Genomic DNA, 16,879 nt, shown 5'->3' on the forward strand with positions numbered 1-16,879 from the left:
TCGGCTTTGTCTCTTTTGTATTAAATCACGATGCAATTTCTGCGATTCATGGTCAATGTGAAGGTCCAAGGGATGCAGTAATCCTACACTGGTGCATCGGAATCTTATACTGGTCTCCCAGGAGCCGCTGAAGACACAAACTCTAAGAAGATTCACTCTTCTTGTACTTAAGTCGGCACTGTGCATTTAGTATTCAATCCCGATGCAATTTCTGTGTTTCATGGTCAATGTGAAGGTCCAAGGGACACAGTAAACCTGCACTGGTGCATCGGAATCTAATACTGGTCTGCCAGGAGCCGCTCAAACCACAAACTCTTAGAAGATTCACTCTTCTTGTACTTAGGTCGGCATTGTGCCTTTTGTATTCAATCCCAATGCAAGATCTGTTTTTCATGGAGAATATGAAGGTCCAAGGGATTCAGTAAACCTGCACTGGTGCATCGGAATCTAATACTGGTCTCCCAGGAGCCGCTAAAAGCACAAACTCCTAGAGGATTCATTCTTCTTGTATTTAACTCGGCATTGTCCCTTTTGTATTCAATCCCGATGCAATTTCTGTGTTTCATGGTCAATGCGAAGGTCCAAATGATACAGTCGACCTGCACTGGTGCATCGGATTCTAATACTGGTCTCCCAGGAGCCGCTCAAAGCACAATCTCTTAGAAGATTCACTCTTCTTGTACTTAATCGGCATTGTGCCTTTTGTATTCAATCCCAATGAGATATCTGTGTTTCGTGTTCAATGTGAAGGTCCAAGGGATACAGTAAACGTGCACTAGTGCATCGGAATCTAATACTGGTCTCTCAGGAGCCACGCAAACCACAAATTCTTAGAAAAGTCACCTTCTTGTACTTAACTCGGCATTTTCCCTTTTGTATTCAATCCCGATGCAATTTCTGTGTTTCATGGTCAATGTGAAGGTCCAAGGGATACAGTAAACCTGTACTGGTGCATCGGAATGTAATACTGGTCTCTCAGGAGCCACTCAAACCACAAACTCATAGAAAATTCACCTTCTTATACTTAAGTCGGCATTGTCCCTTTAGTATTCAATTCCGATGCAAGTTCTGTGTTTCATGGTCAATGTGAAGGTCCAGGGGATACAGTTAACCTGCACTGGTGCATCGGAATCTAATACTGGTCTCCCAGAAGCCGCTCAAGCACAAACCCTTAGAAGATTCGCTCTTCTTGTACTTAAGTCGGCACTGTGCATTTAGTATTCAATCCTGATGCAATTTCTGTGTTTCATAGTCAATGTAAAGGTCCAAATGATACAGTCAACCTGCACTGGTGCATCGGAATCTAATACTGGTCTCCCAGGAGCCGCTCAAACCACAAATTCTTAGAAGGGTCACTCTACTTGTACTTAAGTCGGCATTGTGCCTTTTGTATTCAATCCCAATGCAAGATGTGTTTTTCATGGTCAATGTGAGGGTACAAGGGATACAGTAAACCTGCACTGGTGCATCGGAATCTAATACTGGTCTCCCAGGAGCCGCTAAAATCACAAATTCCTAGAGGATTCATTCTTCTTGTACTTAATTCGGCATTGTCTCATTTGTATTAATCCCGATGCAAATTCTGTGTTTCATGGTCAATGTGAAGGTCCAAATGATACAGTCGACCTGCACTGGTGCATCGGATTCTAATACTGGTCTCCCAGGAGCGCTCAAAGCAGAAACTCTTAGAAGATTCACTCCTCTTGTACTTAAGTCGGCATTGTGCCTTTTGTATTCAATCCCAATGAGATATCTGTGTTTCATGGTCAATGTGAAGGTCCAAGGGGTACAGTAAACCTGCACTGGTGCATCGGAATCTAATACTGGTCTCCCATGAGCCGCTCAAACTGCAAACTCTTAGAAGATTCACTCTTCTTGTACTTAAGTTGGCATTGTGCCATTTGTATTCAATCCCGATGAGATATCTGTGTTTCATGGTCAATGTGTTGGTCCAAGGTATACAGTAAACGTGAACTGGTGCATCGGAATCTAATACTGGTCTGTCAGGAGCCACTCAAACCACAATTTCTTAGAAAAGTCACCTTCTTGTACTTAACTCGGCATTCTCCCTTTTGTATTCAATCCCAATGCAATGTCTGTGTTTCATGGTCAATGTGAAGGTCCAGGGGATACAGTAAACGGGAACTGGTGCATCGTAAGCTAATACAGATCTCCCAGGAGACGCTTAAACCACAAACTGTTCGAAGATTCACACTTCTTGTGCTTATGTTCTCATTGTGAGTTTTGTATTCAATCCTGATGCAATTTCTGTGTTTCAGGGGCAATGTGAAGGTCCAAGGGATACAGTAAACCCGCACTGGTGCATCGGAATCTAATACTGGTCTCCCAGGAGCCGCTGAAAGCACAAACTCCTAGAAGATTAATTCTTCTTGTACTTAAGTCGGCATTTTGGTTTTTGTATTCAGTCCCGATGCCATTTCTGTGTTTCATGGTCAATGTGAAGGTCCAAGGGATACAGTAAACCTGCACTGGTGAATCGGAATCTAATACTGGTCTCCCTTTAGCCGTTCATAATACAAACTCATAGAAGATTCACTCTTCTTGTACTTAAGTCGGCATTGTGCCTTTTGTATTCAATCCCAATGCAATTTCTGTTTTTCATGATCAATGTGAGGGTACAAGTTATACAGTAAATCGGCACTGGTGCATCGGAATCTAATACTGGTGTCCCAGGAGCCGCTAAAGCACAAACTCCTAGAGGATTCATTCTTCCTGTACTTAACTCGGCATTGTCCCTTTTGTATTCAATCCCGATGCAATTTCTGTGTTTCATGGTCAATGTGAAGGTCCAAGGGATACAGTTAACCTGCACTGGTGCATCGGAATCTAATACTTGTCTGCCAGGAGCCGCTCAAACCACAAACTCTTAGAAGATTCGTTCTTCATGTACTTAAGTCGGTATTGTGCCTTTTGTATTCAATCCCGATGCAATTTCTGTGATTCATGGTCAATGTGAAGATCAAAGGGATACAAAAACGTGCACTGGTGCATCGGAATCTAATACCGGACTCCGAGGAGACGCTCAAAGCACAAGCTCTTCGAAGATCCACACTTCTTGTGCTTAAATTGGCATTGTGAGTTTTGTATTCAATCCCGATGCAATTTCTGTGTTTCATGGTCAATGTGAAGGGCCAGGGGATACAGTCAACCTGCACTGGTGCATCGGAATCTAATACTGGTCTCCCAGAAGCCACTCAAAGCACAAACCCTTAGAAGATTCACTCCTCTTGTACTTAAGTCGGCATTGTTCCTATTGTATTCAATCCCGATGCAATTTCTGTGTTTCATGGTCAATGTGAAGGTCAAAGGGATACAGTAAACGTGCACTGGTGCATCGGAATATAATACATGTCCCCCAGGAGACGCTCAAATCACAAACTCTTCGATGATTCACACCTCGTGTGCTTTAGTTGGCATTGTGAGTTTTGTATTCAATCCCAATGCATTTTCTGTTTTTCATGGTCAATGTGAGGGTACAAGTGATACAGTAAACCTGCACTGGTGCATCGGAATCCAATACTGGTCTCCCAGGAGCCGCTCAAACCAGAAATCCTTAGAAAATTCACCCCCTTGTACTTAAGTCGGCATTTTGCCTTTTGTATTCAATCTCGATGCGATTTCTGTGCTTCATGGTCAATGTGAAGGTCCAAGGGACACAGTAAACCTGCACTGGTGCATCGGAATCTAATACTGGTCTGCGAGGAGCCGCTCAAAGATCAAACTCTTAGAAGATTCACTCTTCTTGTACTTAGGTCGGCATAGTGCCTTTTGTATTCAAGCCAAATGCAAGATCTGTTTTTCATGGTCAATGTGAGGGTACAAGGGATACAGTAAACCTGCACTGGTGCATCGGAATCTAATACTGGTCTCCCAGGAGCCGCTAAAAGCACAAACTCCTAGAGGATTCATTCTTATTGTACTTAACTCGGCATTATACCTTTTGTATTTAATTCCAATGCAATGTCTGTGTTTCATGGTCAATGTGAAGGTCCAAGGGATACAGTAAACGTGAACTGGTGCATCGGAATCTAATACAGGTCTCCCAGGAGACGCTCAAAGCACAAACTCTTCGAAGATTCACACTTCTTGTGCTTAAGTTGGCATTGTGAGTTTTGTATTCTATCCCGATGCAATTTCTGTGTTTCATGGTCAATGTGAAGGTCCAAGGGATACAGTAAAAATGCACTGGTGCATCGGAATCTAATACTGGTCTGCCAGGAGCCGGCCAAACCACAAACCCTTATAAGATTCACTCTTCTTGTACTTAAGTCGACATTGTGCTTTTGTATTCAATCCCGATGCAATTTCTGTGTTTCATGGGCAATGTGAAGGTCCAAGGGATACAGTAAACCTGCACTGGTGCATCGGAATCTAATACTGGTCTCTCAGGAGCCACTCAAACCACAAACTCTTGGAAAATTCACCTTCTTGTACTTATGTCGTCATTGTCCCTTTAGTATTCAATCCCGATGCAATGTCTGTGTTTCATGGTCAATGTGATGGTCCAAGGGATACAGTAAACGTGAAGTGGTGCGTCGGAATCTAATACAGGTCTCCCAGGAGACGCTCAAAGCACAAATTGTTCGAAGATTCACACTTCTTGTGCTTAAGTTGGCATTGTGAGTTTTGTATTCAACCCGAAGCAATTTCAGTGTTTGATAGTCAATGTGAAGGTTGAAATGACACCATCAACCTGAACTGGTGCATCGCAATCTTATACTGGTCTCCCAGGAGCCGCTCAAAGCACTAACTCCTAGAGGATTCATTCTTCTTGTACTTAACTCGGCAGTGTCCTTTTGTATTCAATCCCGATGCAGTTTCTCTGTTTCATGGGCAATGTGAAGGTCCAAGGGATACAGTAAACCAGCACTGGTTCATAGGAATCTAATACCGGTCTCCCAGGAGCCCCTGAAAGCACAATCTCCTAGAAGATTCATTCTTCTTTTACTTCAGTCGGCATTGTGCTTTTTGTATTCAATCCCGATGCGATTTCTGTGTTTCATGGTCAATGTGAAGGTCCAAGGGACACAGTAAACCTGCACTGGTGCATCGGAATCTAATACTGGTCTGCGAGGAGCCGCTCAAAGATCAAAGTCTTAGAAGATTCACTCTTCTTGTACTTAGGTCGGCATAGTGCCTTTTGTATTCAATCCCAATGCAAGATCTGTTTTTCATGGTCAATGTGAGGGTACAAGGGATACAGTAAACCTGCACTGGTGCATCGGATTCCAATACTGGTCTCCCAGGAGCCGCTCAAACCACAAACCCTTAGAAAATTCACCTTCTTTTACTTAAGTCGGCATTGTGCCTTTTGTATTAAATCTCGATGCGATTTCTGTGCTTCATGGTCAATGTGAAGGTCCAAGGGATACAGTAAACCCGCACTGGTGCAATGGAATCTAATACTGGTCTCCCATGAGCCGCTCAAAGCACAAACTCTTAGAAGATTCAATCTTCTTGTCCTTAAGTCGGCATTGTCCCATTTGTATTCAATCCTGATGCAATATCTGTGTTTCATGGTCAATGTGAAGATCCAAGGGATACAGTAAACGTGCACTGGTGGATCTGAATCTAGTACTGGTATCCCAGGAGCCGCTCAAACACAAACTCTGAAGAGATTCATTTTTCTTGTACTTAATTCGTCATTGTCCCTTTTGTATTCAATCCCCATGCAATATCTGTGTTTCATGGTCAATGTGAAGGACCAAGGGATACAGTAAACCATCACTGGTGCGTCGGAGCCTAATACTGGTCTCCCAGAAGCCGCTCAAACCACAAACTCTTAGAAGATTCACGCTTCTTGAACTTAAGTCGGCATTGTGCTTTTTGTATTCAATCCCGATGCAATTTCTGTGTTTCATGGTCAATGTGATGGTGCAAGGGCTACAGTAAACCTGCACTGGTGCATCGTTATCGAATACTGGTCTCCCAAGAGCCGCTCAAAGCACAAACTCTTAGAGGATTCACTCTTCTTGTACTTAAGATGGCATTGTGCCTTATGTATTCAATCCCGATGCAATTTCTCTGTTTCATGGGCAATGTGAAGGGCCAAGGGTTACAGTAAACCTGCACAGGTGCATCGGAATCTAATACTGGACTCCCAGGAGCCGCTCATAGCTCATACTCTGAGAAGATTCACTCTTCTTGTACATAAGTCGGCAATGTCCGATTTATATTCAATCCCGATGAAATTTCTGTGTTTCATGGTCAATGTGAAGGTCCAAGGGAAACAGTTAACCTGCAATGGTGCTTAGGAATCTATACCGGTATCCCAGGAGCCGCTCAATGCACAAATTCTTAGAAGATTCACTCTTCTTGTAATTAGGTCGGCATTGTCCCATTTGTATTCAATCCCGATGCAATATCTATGTTTCATGGTCAATGTGAAGGTCCAAGGGACACAGTAAACCTGCACTGGTGCATCGGAATCTAATACTGGTCTGCCAGGAGCCGCTCAAACCACAAACTCTTAGAAGATTCACTCTTCTTGTACTTAGGTCGGCATTGTGCCTTTTGTATTCAATCCCAATGCAAGATCTGTTTTTCATGGAGAATGTGAAGGTCCAAGGGATTCAGTAAACCTGCACTGGTGCATCGGAATCTAATACTGGTCTCCCAGGAGCCGCTAAAAGCACAAACTCCTAGAGGATTCATTCTTCTTGTATTTAACACGGCATTGTCCCTTTTGTATTCAATCCCGATGCAATTTCTGTGTTTCATGGTCAATGCGAAGGTCCAAATGATACAGTCGACCTGCACTGGTGCATCGGATTCTAATACTGGTCTCCCAGGAGCGCTCAAAGCAGAAACTCTTAGAAGATTCACTCCTCTTGTACTTAAGTCGGCATTGTGCCTTTTGTATTCAATCCCAATGAGATATCTGTGTTTCATGGCCAATGTGAAGGTCCAAGGGATACAGTAAACCTGCACTGGTGCATCGGAATCTAATACTGGTCTCCCATGAGCCGCTCAAACTGCAAACTCTTAGAAGATTCACTCTTCTTGTACTTAAGTTGGCATTGTGCCATTTGTATTCAATCCCGATGAGATATCTGTGTTTCATGGTCAATGTGTTGGTCCAAGGTATACAGTAAACGTGAACTGGTGCATCGGAATCTAATACTGGTCTGTCAGGAGCCACTCAAACCACAATTGCTTAGAAAAGTCACCTTCTTGTACTTAACTCGGCATTCTCCCTTTTGTATTCAATCCCAATGCAATGTCTGTGTTTCATGGTCAATGTGAATGTCCAAGGGATACAGTAAACGGGAACTGGTGCATCGTAAGCTAATACAGATCTCCCAGGAGACGCTTAAATCACAAACTGTTCGAAGATTCACACTTCTTGTGCTTATGTTCTCATTGTGAGTTTTGTATTCAATCCTGATGCAATTTCTGTGTTTCAGGGGCAATGTGAAGGTCCAAGGGATACAGTAAACCCGCACTGGTGCATCGGAATCTAATACTGGTCTCCCAGGAGCCGCTGGAAGCACAAACTCCTAGAAGATTCATTCTTCTTGTACTTAACTTGGCATTGTGCCTTTTGTATTCAATCCCGATGCGATTTTTGTGTTTCATGGTCAATAGGAAGGTCCAAGGGATACAGTAAACCTGCACTGGTGCATCGGAATCTAATACTGGTCTCCCAGGAGCCGCTGAAAGCACAAACTCCTAGAAGATTCATTCTTCTTGTACTTAAGTCGGCATTTTGCTTTTTGTATTCAGTCCCGATGCCATTTCTGTGTTTCATGGTCAATGTGAAGGTCCAAGGGATACAGTAAACCTGCACTGGTGAATCGGAATCTAATACTGGTCTCCCTTTAGCCGTTCAAAATACAAACTCTCAGAAGATTCACTCTTCTTGTACTTAAGTCGGCATTGTGCCTTTTGTATTCCATCCCAATGCAATTTCTGTTTTTCATGATCAATGTGAGGGTACAAGTTATACAGTAAATCGGCACTGGTGCATCGGAATCTAATACTGGTGTCCCAGGAGCCGCTAAAAGCACAAACTCCTAGAGGATTCATTCTTCCTGTACTTAACTCGGCATTGTCCCTTTTGTATTCAATCCCGATGCAATTTCTGTGTTTCATGGTCAATGTGAAGGTCCAAGGGATACAGTTAACCTGCACTGGTGCATCGGAATCTAATACTTGTCTGCCAGGAGCCGCTCAAACCACAAACTCTTAGAAGATTCGTTCTTCATGTACTTAAGTCGGTATTGTACCTTTTGTATTCAATCCCGATGCAATTTCTGTGATTCATGGTCAATGTGAAGATCAAAGGGATACAAAAACGTGCACTGGTGCATCGGAATCTAATACCGGACACCGAGGAGACGCACGAAGCACAAGCTCTTCGAAGATCCACACTTCTTGTGCTTAAATTGGCATTGTGAGTTTTGTATTCAATCCCGATGCAATTTCTGTGTTTCATGGTCAATGTGAAGGTCCAGGGGATACAGTTAACCTGCACTGGTGCATCGGAATCTAATACTGGTCTCCCAGAAGCCACTCAAAGCACAAACCCTTAGAAGATTCACTCCTCTTGTACTTAAGTCGGCATTGTTCCTATTGTATTCAATCCCGATGCAATTTCTGTGTTTCATGGTCAATGTGAAGGTCAAAGGGATACAGTAAACGTGCACTGGTGCATCGGAATATAATACATGTCCCCCAGGAGACGCTCAAATCACAAACTCTTCGATGATTCACACCTCGTGTGCTTTAGTTGGCATTGTGAGTTTTGTATTCAATCCCAATGCATTTTCTGTTTTTCATGGTCAATGTGAGGGTACAAGTGATACAGTAAACCTGCACTGGTGCATCGGAATCCAATACTGGTCTCCCAGGAGCCGCTCAAACCACAAATCCTTAGAAAATTCATCCCCTTGTACTTAAGTCGGCATTTTGCCTTTTGTATTCAATCTCGATGCGATTTCTGTGCTTCATGGTCAATGTGAAGGTCCAATGGACACAGTAAACCTGCACCGGTGCATCGGAATCTAATACTGGTCTGCGGGGAGCCGCTCAAAGATCAAACTCTTAGAAGATTCACTCTTCTTGTACTTAGGTCGGCATAGTGCCTTTTGTATTCAAGCCAAATGCAAGATCTGTTTTTCACGGTCAATGTGAGGGTACAAGGGATACAGTAAACCTGCACTGGTGCATCGGAATCTAATACTGGTCTCCCAGGAGCCGCTAAAAGCACAAACTCCTAGAGGATTCATTCTTATTGTATTTAACTCGGCATTATACCTTTTGTATTTAATTCCAATGCAATGTCTGTGTTTCATGGTAAATGTGAAGGTCCAAGGGATACAGTAAACGTGAACTGGTGCATCGGAATCTAATACAGGTCTCCCAGGAGACGCTCAAAGCACAAACTCTTGGAAGATTCACACTTCTTGTGCTTAAGTTGGCATTGTGAGTTTTGTATTCTATCCCGATGCAATTTCTGTGTTTCATGGTCAATGTGAAGGTCCAAGGGATACAGTAAAGATGCACTGGTGCATCGGAATCTAATACTGGTCTGCCAGGAGCCGGCCAAACCACAAACCCTTATAAGATTCACTCTTCTTGTACTTAAGTCGACATTGTGCTTTTGTATTCAATCCCGATGCAATTTCTGTGTTTCATGGGCAATGTGAAGGTCCAAGGGATACAGTAAACCTGCACTGGTGCATCGGAATCTAATACTGGTCTCTCAGGAGCCACTCAAACCACAAACTCTTGGAAAATTCACCGTCTTGTACTTAGGTCGTCATTGTCCCTTTAGTATTCAATGCCGATGCAATTTCTGTGTTTCATGGGCAATGTGAAGGTCCAAGGCATACAGTAAACCTGCACTGGTGCATCGGAAACTAATACTGGTCTCTCAGGAACCACTCAAACCACAAATTCTTAGAAAAGTCACCTTCCTGTACTTAACTCGGCATTCTCCCTTTTGTATTCAATCCCGATGCAATGTCTGTGTTTCATGGTCAATGTGATGGTCCGAGGGATACAGTAAACGTGAAGTGGTGCGTCGGAATCTAATACAGGTCTCCCAGGAGACGCTCAAAGCACAAATTGTTCGAAGATTCACACTTCTTGTGCTTAAGTTGGCATTGTGAGTTTTGTATTCAACCCGAAGCAATTTCAGTGTTTGATAGTCAATGTGAAGGTTGAAATGACACAATCAACCTGAACTGGTGCATCGCAATCTTATACTGGTCTCCCAGGAGCCGCTCAAAGCACTAACTCCTAGAGGATTCATTCTTCTTGTACTTAACTCGGCAGTGTCCTTTTGTATTCAATCCCGATGCAGTTTCTCTGTTTCATGGGCAATGTGAAGGTCCAAGGGATACAGTAAACCAGCACTGGTTCATAGGAATCTAATACCGGTCTCCCAGGAGCCCCTGAAAGCACAAACTCCTAGAAGATTCATTCTTCTTGTACTTCAGTCGGCATTGTGCCTTTTGAATTCAATCCCGAGGCAATTTCAGTGTTTGATAGTCAATTTGAAGGTTCAAATGATACAGTCAACCTGCACTGGTGCATCGCAATCTTATACTGGTCTCCCAGGAGCCGCTCAAAACACAAACCCTTATAAGATTCACTCTTCTTGTACTTAAGTCGACATTGTGCTTTTGTATTCAATCCCGATGCAATTTCTGTGTTTCATGCTCAATGTGATGGTCCGAGGGATACAGTAAACGTGAACTGGTGCGTCGGAATCTAATACAGGTCTCCCAGGAGACGCTCAAAGCACAAATTCTTCGAAGATTCACACTTCTTGTGCTCAAGTTGGCATGGTGAGTTTTGTATTCAACCCGAAGCAATTTCAGTGTTTGATAGTCAATGTGAAGGTTGAAATGACACAATCAACCTGATCTGGTGCATCGCAATCTTATACTGGTCTCCCAGGAGCCGCTCAAAGCACAAACTCCTAGAGGATTAATTCTTCTTGTACTTAACTCGGCATTGTAATTTTGTATTCAATCCCGATGCAGTTTCTGTGTTTCATGGGCAATGTGAAGGTCCAAGGGATACAGTAAACCAGCACTGGTGCATCGGAATCTAATACCGGTCTCCCAGGAGCCCCTGAAAGCACTAACTCCGAGAGGATTCATTCTTCTTGTACTTAAGTCGGTATTGTGCCTTTTGTATTCAATCCCGATGCGATTTCTGTGTTTCATGGTCAATGTGAAGGTCCAAGGGATACAGTAAACGTGCACTGGTGCATCAGAATCTAATACTGGTCTCTCAGGAGCCACTCAAACCACAAATTCTTAGAAAAGTCACCTTCTTGTACTTAACTCGGCATTCTCCCTTTTGTATTCAATCCCGATGCAATATCTGTGTTTCATGGTCAATGTGAAGGTCCGAGGGATACAGTAAACGTGAACTGGTGCATCGGAATCTAATACTTGTCTGCCAGAAGCCGCTCAAAGCACAAACTCTTAGAACATTCTTTCTTTTTGTGCTGAAGTTGGCATTGTGAGTTTTGTATTCTATCCCGATGCAATTTCTGTGTTTCATGGTCAATGTGAAGGTCCAAGGGATACAGTAAAGAAGCACTGGTGCATCGGAATCTAATACGGCTCTGCCAGTAGCCGCCCAAACCAAAAACGCTTAGAAGATTCACTCCCCTTGTACTTAAGTCGGCGTTGTGCATTTTGTATTCAATCCCGAAGCAATTTCAGTGTTTGATAGTCAAGGTGAAGGTTCAAATGATACAGTCAACCTGCGCTGGTGCATCGGAATCTAATACTTGTCTGCCGGGAGCCGCTCCAACCACAAACTCTTAGAAGATTTACTCTTCATGTACTTAAGTCGGTATTGTGCCTTTTGTATTCAATCACGATACGATTTCTGTGTTTCATGGTCAATGTGAAGGTTCAAGGGATACAGTAAACCTGCACTGGTTCATTGGAATCTAATACTGGTCTCCCAGGAGCCGTTGAAAGCACAAACTCATAGAGGATACATTCTTCTTGTACTTATGTCGGCATTTTCCCTTTTGTATTCAATACCGATGCAATATCTGTGTTTCATGGTCAATGTGAAAGTCCAAGGGATACAGTGAACCTGCACTGGTGCATCAGAATCTAATACTGGTCTCTCAGGAGCCACTCAAACCACAAACTCTTGGAAAATTCACTTTCTTGTACTTATGTCGTCATTGTCCCTTTAGTATTCAATTCCGATGCAAGTTCTGTGTTTCATGGTAAATGTGAACGTCCAAGGGATATAGTAAACCTGCACTGGTGAATCGGAATCTAATACTGGTCTCCCTGGAGGCGTTCAAAGTACAAAATCTTAGAAGATTCACTCTTCTTGTACTTAAGTCGGCATTGTGCCGTTTGTATTCAATCCCAATGCAATTTCTGTTTTCCATGGTCAATATGAGGGTACAAGTTATACAGTAAACCTGCACTGGTGCATCGGAGTTTAATACTGGTCTCCCTGGAGCCGCCAAAACACAAACTCCTAGAAGATTCATTCTTCTTGTACTTAACTCGGCATTGTCCCTTTTGTATTCAATCCCGATGCAATTTCAGTGTTTGATAGTCAATGTGAAGGTTGAAATGATACAGTCAACCTGCACTTGTGCATCGGAATCTTATACTGGTCTCCCAGGAACCGCTCAAAGCACAAACCCTTATAAGATTTACTCTTCTTGTACTTAAGTCGGCATTGTGCTTTTGTATTCAATCCCGATGCAATTTCGGTGTTTCAGGGGCAATGTGAAGGTCCAAGGGATACTGTAAACCTGCTCTGGTGCATCGGAATCTAATACTGGTCTCTCAGGAGCCACTCAAACCACAAACTCTTAGAAAATTCACCTTCTTGTACATAAGTCGGCATTGTCCCTTTAGTATTCAATTCCGATGCAAGTTCTGTGTTTCATGGTCAATGTGAAGATCAAAGGGATACAAAATCGTGCACTGGTGCATCGGAATGTAATACCGGACACCGAGGAGACCATCAAAGCACAAGCTCTTCGAAGATCCACACTTCTTGTGCTTAAATTGGCATTGTGAGAGTTGTATTCAATCCTGATTCAATTTCTGTGTTTCATGGTCAATGTGAAGGTCCAGGGGATACAGTTAACCTGCACTGGTGCATCGGAATCTAATACTGGTCTCCCAGAAGCCGCTCAAAGCACAAACCCTTAGTAGTTTCACTTTTCTTGTACTTAAGTCAGCATGGTACCTATTGTATACAATCCCGATGCAATTTCTGTCTTTCATGGTCAATGTGAAGGTCAAGGGGATACAGTAAACGTGCTCTGCTGCATCGGAATATAATACTGGTCCCCCAAGAGACACTCAAATCACAAACTCTTCGATGATTCACACCTCGTGTGCTTTAGTTGGCATTGTGAGTTATGTATTCAATGTCGATGCAATTTCTGTGTTTCATGGGGAATGTGAAGGTCCAAGGGATACAGTAAACCTGCACTGGTTCATCGGAATCTAATACTGGTCTCCCAGGAGCCTCTCAAACCACAAACCCTTAGAAAATTCACCTTCTTGTACTTAAGTCGGCTTTGTCCCTTTTGTATTCAATCACGATGCAATTTCTGCGATTCATGGTCATTGTGAAGGTCCAAGGGATACAGTAATAATACACTGGTGCATCAGAATCTTATACTGGTCTCCCAGGAGCCGCTGAAGGCACAAACTCTAAGAAGATTCACTCCTCTTGTACTTAAGTCGGCACTGTGCATTTAGTATTCAATCCCGATGCAATTTCTGTGTTTCATAGTCAATGTGAAGGTCCAAATGATACAGTCAACCTGCACTGGTGCCACGGAATCTAATACTGGTCTCCCAGGAGCCGTTCAAACCACAAACTCTTAGAAGGTTCACTCTACTTGTACTTAAGTCGGCATTGTGCCTTTTGTATTGAATCCCGATGCGATATCTGTGTTTCATGGTCAATGTGAAGGTCCAAGGGATACAGTAAACCTGCACTGGTGAATCCGAATCTAATACTGGTCTCCCTGGAGCCGTTCAAAGTACATAATCTTAGAAGATTCCCTCTTCTTGAACTTAAGTCGGCATTGTGCCTTTTGTATTCAATCCCAATGCAATTTCTGTTTTTCATGGTCAATGTGAGGGTACAAATTATACAGTAAACCTGCACTGGTGCATCGGAATATAATACATGTCCCCCAGGAGACGCTCAAATCACAAACTCTTCGATGATTCACACCTCGTGTGCTTTAGTTGGCATTGTGAGATTTGTATCCAATCCCAATGCATTTTCTGTTTTTCATGGTCAATGTGAGGGTACAAGTGATACAGTAAACCTGCACTGGTGCATCGAAATCCAATACTGGTCCCCCAGGAGCCGCTCAAACCACAAACCCTTAGAAAACTCACCTTCTTTTACTTAAGTCGGCATTGTGCCTTTTGTATTCAATCTCGATGCGATTTCTGTGCTTCATGGTCAATGTGAAGGTCCAAGGGACACAGTAAACCTGCACTGGTGCATCGGAATCTAATACTGGTCTGCGAGGAGCCGCTCAAAGATCAAAGTCTTAGAAGATTCACTCTTCTTGTACTTAGGTCGGCATAGTGCCTTTTGTATTCAATACCAATGCAAGATCTGTTTTTCATGGTCATTGTGAGGGTACAAGGGATTTGTAAACCTGCACTGGTGCATCGGAATCTAATACTGGTCTCCCAGGAGCCGCTAGAAGCACAAATTCCTAGAGGATTCATTCTTCTTGTACTTAACTCGGCATTCTCCCTTTTGTATTCAATCCCAATGAAATGTCTGTGTCTCATGGTCAATGTGAAGGTCCAAGGGATACAGTAAACGTGAACTGGTGCATCGGAATCTAATACAGGTCTCCCAGGAGACGCTCAAAGCACAAACCCTTCGAAGATTCACACTTCTTGTGCTTAAGTTGGCATTGTGAGTTTTGTATTCTATTCCGATGCAATTTCTGTGTTTCATGGTCAATGTGAAGGTCCAAGGGATACAGTAAAGATGCACTGGTGCATCGGAATCTAATACTGGTCTGCCAGGAGCCGCCCAAACGACAAACTGTTAGAAGATTCACTCTCCTTGTACTTAAGTCGGCATTGTGCCTTTTGTATTCAATCCCGAGGCAATTTGAGTGTTTGATAGTCAATTTGAAGGTTCAAATGATACAGTCAACCTGCACTGGTGCATCGCAATCTTATACTGGTCTCCCAGGAGCCGCTCAAAACACAAACCCTTATAAGATTCACTCTTCTTGTACTTAAGTCGACATTGTGCTTTTGTATTCAATTCCGATGCAATTTCTGTGTTTCATGCTCAATGTGATGGTCCGAGGGATACAGTAAACGTAAACTGGTGAGTCGGAATCTAATACAGGTCTCCCAGGAGACGCTCAAAGCACAAATTCTTCGAAGATTCACACTTCTTGTGCTTAAGTTGGCATTGTGAGTTTTGTATTCAACCCGAAGCAATTTAAGTGTTTGATAGTCAATGTGAAGGTTGAAATGACACAATCAACCTGAACTGGTGCATCGCAATCTTATACTGGTCTCCCAGGAGCCGCTCAAAGCACAAACTCCTAGAGGATTAATTCTTCTTGTACTTAACTCGACATTGTCCTTTATTATTCAATCCCGATGCAGTTTCTGTGTTTCATGGGCAATGTGAAGGTCCAAGGGATACAGTAAACCAGCACTGGTGCATCGGAATCTAATACCGGTCTCCCAGGAGCCCCTGAAAGCACAAACTCCGAGAGGATTCATTCTTCTTGTACTTAAGTCGATATTGTGCATTTTGTATTCAATCCCGATGCGATTTCTGTGTTTCATGGTCAATGTGAAGGTCCAAGTGATACAGTAAACGTGCACTGGTGCATCAGACTCTAATACTGGTCTCTCAGGAGCCACTCAAACCACAAATTCTTAGAAAAGTCACCTTCTTGTACTTAACTCAGCATTCTCCCTTTTGTATTCAATCCCGATGCAATGTCTGTGTTTCATGGTCAATGTGAAGGTCCAAGGGATACAGTTAACCTGCACTGGTGCATCGGAATCTAATACTTGTCTGCCAGAAGCCGCTCAAATCACAAACTCTTAGAAGATTCACTCCTCTAATACTTAAGTCGGCATTGTGCCTTTTGTATTCAATCCCAATGAGATATCTGTGTTTCATGGTCAATGTTCAGGTCCAAGGGATACAGTAAACCTGCACTGGTGCATCGGAATCTAATACTGGTCTCCCATGAGCCGCTTAAACTACAAATTCTTAGAAGATTCACTCTTCTTGTACTTAAGTTGGCAATGTGCCATTTGTATTCAATCCCGATGAGATATCTGTGTTTCATGGTCAATGTGTTGGTCCAAGGGATACAGTAAACGTGCACTGGTGCATCGGAATCTAATACTGGTCTCTCAGGAGCCACTCAAACCACAAATTCTTAGAAAAGTCACCTTCTAGTACTTAACTCGGCATTCTCCCTTTTGTATTCAATCCCGATGCAATATCTGTGTTTCATGGTCAATGTGAAGGTCCGAGGGATACAGTAAACGTGAACTGGTGCATCGGAATCTAATACAGGTCTCCCAGGAGCCGCTCAAAGCACAAACTCTTCGAAGATTCACTCTTTTTGTGCTGAAGTTGGCATTGTGAGTTTTGTTTTCTATCCCGATGCAATTTCTGTGTTTCATGGTCAATGTGAAGGTCCAAGGGATACAGTAAAGAAGCACTGGTGCATCGGAATCTAATACGGCTCTGCCAGTAGCCGCCCAAACCACAAACTCTTAGAAGATTCACTCCTCTTGTACTTAAGTCGGCGTTGTGCATTTTGTATTCAATCCCGAAGCAATTTCAGTGTTTGATAGTCAAGGTGAAGGTT

The sequence above is a fragment of the Schistocerca piceifrons genome, chromosome X (genome assembly GCF_021461385.2).
Source record: "Schistocerca piceifrons isolate TAMUIC-IGC-003096 chromosome X, iqSchPice1.1, whole genome shotgun sequence".
Taxonomy (NCBI): domain Eukaryota; kingdom Metazoa; phylum Arthropoda; class Insecta; order Orthoptera; family Acrididae; genus Schistocerca; species Schistocerca piceifrons.